Raw genomic sequence first — 6,000 nt, 5'->3', positions numbered from 1 at the left:
TTGATAAAAGTTTAGGGGTAAGACCTCGTTTGGGAACAGGTTAATTTAGTAATTTTTTGGCTATTTGGCTAAAAAGGTAGGTAAAAAAAGCTTGTATGTTTGGGATGACTTTTTGGCTAATTACGAAAAGATGTGCAAAAAGTAGAGAGAAAAGAGAATCTTTGCCTTTTTAGTATGAGTTATTGGCTTTTTGGCTAATTTAGTAATTTTTTTGACTAATTGGCTAAAAAAAGTAATTCCCCAAACGGGGCCTAGTGACGAGTTTTAATTCTCACCTCAACTTGATTATATTTATTTTTAAAAATATATTTTATAAGTTAGATTGGATTATAATATTTTTATTTTATTAATATTAATTTTAATTTTAATTTCAAATAGTGGTAAAAAAATAAAATAATCCACTCGAAATCATTTTTGCCCAAACCCCCCCTTGCTATAAATAAATTTCACCTAATATTTTTTTAAAAAAGTTAAAAGAAAAGGTCATAAATGATTTTATAAGAAGGAAATTGAAATAGATAATTTATATGAATTTTTTTTACATAATGACTAGTTGGGTTTTTTTAAGTTGAGAATTTTTTTTTTTGAATTTATCAAATTTAAAATAAAAAGCCTATTAAGAAGTCTTTAATTACACAAATAATACTATCACATTATTTTGGTATAATATTATGGTAGAATAATATTTTTCTTATAATTATCTACAATCAAAAGAGAGTGTTATTTAAATAATTAAAAAAAAATTATTTTAGCAAAAAGGTTGATTGATATATGATAAACTGGTTAATTAGGATTTAATAAATTTGTATGAAAAAATTATACATAATGACTTGGTTGGCTTTTGAGATGAGATTTTTTTTTTTTTTTTGAATTTATCAATTTAGAATAAAGAGCTTATTACAATTACATAAATAATACTGTCACATCATTTTAGTGTAATATTTTGTGTACAAATTTGGTAGAATAATCTGTTTAATAGATAACAAATTTAGTGTAATATTAAAAAAAAAAAATCATTTCAGATTGCAATGTTGATTAATAGATAACAAACTGGTTAATTAAGATGTAATAGATGGCAAACTATTTTATCGATTATTTTTTCTTATTTAATTTTTGAATCATTCATCCGACATAGCAAAATAACTCTTTGTACCTAAAAAACAGAAAATAAATTACTCATGCCATGGTAGATGATGTAACGGAGTGATATTTTGGTCTTGGTTTGAATTTTTGATAGTATTTTTTGATTTTTTTTAAAAAAAAATAAATTTAATTTGAAAAAAAAAATTAAATATTAAAAAGATTATTTTTAAAATTTATTTCTTCCCTCCAAAAAGATAAAACTACATAAAAATAGTGAGTAATTTGTTTTTCATTTTTCACCACATTAATTTTTAATTTTAAAAAAAAATCTGGAAAAAAATTCTAAAAACCAAACAAAACCAAACATGCCTCACTTCCATTTTTAACTTTTTGTTAATGAGTTGGAATGCATATGTTAGCTTTTTCAATTTTTTTCGAAAAATGCTACATCAGCGTCTATGTGGCACCATGTTATACTTGTTGGACAATTTTCACTGTATTTAAAAGATTTAATTTTATTGTGTACACAATAACAATTAGAATTTAAAGAAATAAAGAAAAGGAGAGAATTTGTTTGATTATAAAAATCAAACTCGAAATAATAAATAAATAAATAAATAACATATTTTATTTTGTTACAAAAACAAAATTTAAATCTGATTTAATAAATAAAAATAACACTGAAAATAAATTAAATAACTTACTTGATTTAATTTCTTCGAATTATTTTCTGATCAAGTCCAGTGTTTGACACTGTGTCCTTAAGACAGATTCGTCCTTTCCACGGTGCTTTCAGAATTTGGACGTCTATCTCCCAGGATAAAATGATCTTATCAACGAATAAAAGCAGCATTACAATTTAATCGTTCGTCGAACACACAAAGTGTTTACACTCTTTCTTTCATAAATAAAATGCAGCAAAATGCAGAGATTTAAAGCAGAGGATGGAGTACAAAAATTGGAGATGAATCCAAATGGGAGGCTAGTCTATTTATAGATATAAAGGTGGCTCTTGATTTTGAATTGAACAGGTATGAAACCTGTTAGTTTCGAATTTAAACAGATTTTGAATCGGTTGGGTTAATAATTCAAACAGATAAAAACGGGAAGGGCTCTGTTTGGATGAGCAATAAATCCAAACCAGTTTAATTCTGTTTGAAAACGGGAAGTGCCCTGTTTGGATTAACAGTAAATCCAAACTAGTTTAATTTGAATTCTGGATTTTATTTTAATAAAAAAAAAATTAAATTCAAATGTTTGTGACCCAAAAAGATTAATATCGGGCCGAACAACCCAACCACACACCACGCACCTGCGCCCAGGCCCAGCCCAGCCCGCCCGACCGGACGGGCGGCGGCAGCGGGCGCATGTGGTGATTTTTGGATCCAATGGGTCTAGCCCATTTTGCCCATAACCTCTCCCTCTAAAACACTTGAGTACCCCTTGGGGCACACCCCAAGTATCTCACCCAAGCCTTATAAACCCTTTCAAAACTTCCCACCAAATCAATGTGGGACAAGCCAATTTACAACCTTAAGGAATTTCCAGCAAAACTCCATTTCCATGGAGCACACTTTGGCTTCAATTTCCTATTCACTCGGTAATGGTTTTGAGCAACCAAATATACCACGTGAATCACAACGCGGCATAGAACGCGTTACTACTTTGACCCGAGTAAATCGACGCTCGGGGCCCACCTAAAAAATAGACCAAACTTGAGAAAAAATTCTGGTTTTACCCAAAATTTTTCTACCATTTCCGACAATCCCCCACATGAATGGAATTTGATGACAACGGAAATGCAACAATATGCAGACTTTAACGAAAGAGTATAAGTCGAAAATATCTTGCATCAGGATAGGTAGTTTTCGGCCTTGAACCTTCCCTAGTAATAACCTATCGGACTTAGTGTCTAACCAATGGACGAGATGCCTTGAATTGTTCAGCCGTTTGTGTAAGCCAAGACAATAGATTTCACACAAAATATCTTCTAACACATCGTGGTTCTCACTGTTGTGTTCATTTTAACCTTGAACGCGCCTGGTTTTCATAAGTGTTACTAAAGAATTTAGTCTCTTCATTCTCATAGAATCGGCCCCAGTTCAACACTCATATAGGTGATTCTTATTGTGAGTATCTCCTTATACTCGTCTTGATTTTATACCTTAATCAAGATATAAGTAATCATTAAAAGCAAAGCTTATCCTTATACCCCTGCATTCAACATATGTTGTAGATATCACTCTCACCATAGGAATGGGTAGGGAATTTTTAATCCCTTGGTGATTTCTGGTGAGCCATACATAACTTAGTTGTCCCTTTGAACTTAGTTCTTGGGATCTCCAGTCATATAAGTAGGGTTACCATTATGACGACTCTTATGTAATAGGCTTTAATCCCATCCCCTTTGATGAACTATACACTAGCTCTTTTGTCAAACCTTTTGTTAACGGATCCGCAATATTCTCTTTAGATTTTATATAATCTATTGAGATTATTCCGTTTGACAACAATTGCCTTACGGTATTATGTCGACGACGAATATGTCGTGACTTACCGTTATACATGTGATTCTGTGCCCTGCCTATTGCAGATTGACTATCACAATGAATCAAATAACTGGCACAGGTTTTGGCCACATTGGAATGTCTTCTAAGAAGTGACGAAGCCATTCTGCTTCTTCTCCTGCTTTGTCCAAAGCAATGAACTCGGATTCCATTGTGGATCGTGCGATGCATGTTTGTTTGGTGGATTTCCAAGAAACAGCAGCGCCTCATAAAGTAAAGACATATCCACTTGTGGATTTTGAATCTTTAGTATCCGATATCCAATTTGCATCACAATAACTTTCAAGTACTGCTGGCTATCGAGTAAAGTTCAAACCATGATCACGGGTGAATCTTAGATATCTAAGAACCCGAATGATCGCTTTCCAATGGTCTTCTCCAGGGTTACTAGTGTACCTACTCAATTTACTGATAACATAAGCTATATCAAGACGAGTACAATTCATTAGGTACATTAGGCTTCCAATGATTTGGGAGTATTTTAACTGTGACACTGCATCACCTTTATTTTTCGATAAATAAAGACTGATGTCTACAGGTGTTCTAGCTAAATTCAAATCATCCTTGATAAATTTATCAAGAATTTTCTCACTATAATGAGATTGAGATAATGCAAATCCGTCAGATGTTTTAGTAATTTTCATTCCTAATATAACATCTGCGACCCCCATATCTTTCATATCAAATCTTTTGTTAAGCATCTGCTTAGTTGATTTGATCATGTTTTGACTGCTTCCAATGATAAGCATGTCATCCACATAAAGACAAACTATGACATATCCTTGGTCAGTGTTTTTAACATAGACGCATTTATCACATTCGTTTATCTTAAACCCATTAGTAAGCATTGCATGATCAAATTTTTCATGTCATTGCTTAGGTGCTTGTTTTAATCCATAAAGGGATTTTACAAGTCGACAAACTTTCTTTTCTTGCCCTGATACTACAAACCCTTTGGGTTGTTCCATATAGATCTCTTCATTTAGATCACCATTTAAGAAAGCTGTCTTAACATCCATTTGATGTATTTCTAAAGTAAACAACGCTGCTATAGAAATAAGCATGCGAATGGATGTTATTCTTGTCACAGGGGAATATGTGTCAAAATAATCCAGACCTTCCTTTTGTCTGTAACCTTTAACAACAAGTCTTGCTTTATACTTGTCAATTGAACCATCTGCTTTCATTTTTCTCTTGAATATCCATTTATATCCAAGAGGTTTAGAACCTAGTGGAAGATCCAACAATTCCCAAGTATGATTTTGCATAATGGATTCAATTTCATTATTAACAGCCTCTTTCCACAAAGGTGCTTCAGGACCTGTCATTACTGCCTTAAAGCTTTGAGGTTCATTTTCTAACAAATATGTCAGAAAATCTGGACCAAAGGATTTTGATGTTCTTGCTCTCTTACTTCGTCTTGGTTCATCATCAGTTAAATCCTGTTGGTCGAGACTATTACTAGTCTCTTGTGTTTGATTGTCATTAGTCTCTTGACTTTGTGTACAATCATAAGTTCTTTTCCGTAAACTTAATTCCTGTCCTTTCTTGTAAGGAAAGACATGTTCAAAAAACACAGCATTCCTTGACTCTATAATAGTGTTCACATTTATATCAGGTATTTCTGATTTATAAGTCAGAAACTGATATGCACTACTATTCTGAGCATAACCAATAAACACACAGTCTACTATTTTTGGTTCAATCTTAGTCTTTTTAAGAACAGGAACTTCAACTTTTGTCAAACACCCCTACACTTTTAAGTATTTGTAAGAAGGTGGTCGACCTTTCCACAATTCATAAGGAGTGCTGTTGGTTTTCTTGTGGGGTATTCTATTAAGAACATAATTAGCAGACAAAAAATTGCTTCCCCCTACAAGTTCTGTGGTAAACCTGAACTTAGTAACATGGCATTCATCATTTATTTTAGGGTTCTATTCTTCCTTTCAGCAATTCCATTTTGCTGTGGAGAATAAGGGGCTGTAGTTTGGTGAATAATGCCATGTTGTGCACAAAATTCTTTTAATGGTGTATCATATTCACCACCCCTATTACTTCTGATATAAATCAATGAATTTTAAAACAAATTCAAGAAAAAACCAAAATAATTATGACTACTCAAGTCAGAATTAAAGTTTTGACAAAATCATATCCTCATAAAAAATTTTGCCTAAGTATCAAACAATTCAAAAACCCATTTGATTGTATACATTCTTGCAACTCAATAACAAATAAATGTCACTGTCATAAAAATATTTGTGACAGAAGAAAATTAAATTATGTCCAAAGTCGACATAACAATTTATCATTCCAAATCACTTGAAATTATTGTTAAGAAATAACTTGAGTT

Source organism: Camellia sinensis, chromosome 5 (assembly GCF_055761805.1).
Source record: "Camellia sinensis isolate YWXY chromosome 5, ASM5576180v1, whole genome shotgun sequence".
Lineage (NCBI taxonomy): Eukaryota > Viridiplantae > Streptophyta > Magnoliopsida > Ericales > Theaceae > Camellia > Camellia sinensis.
The sequence above is the reverse complement of the archived record's forward strand: the minus strand, read 5'-3'. Positions refer to the sequence as shown.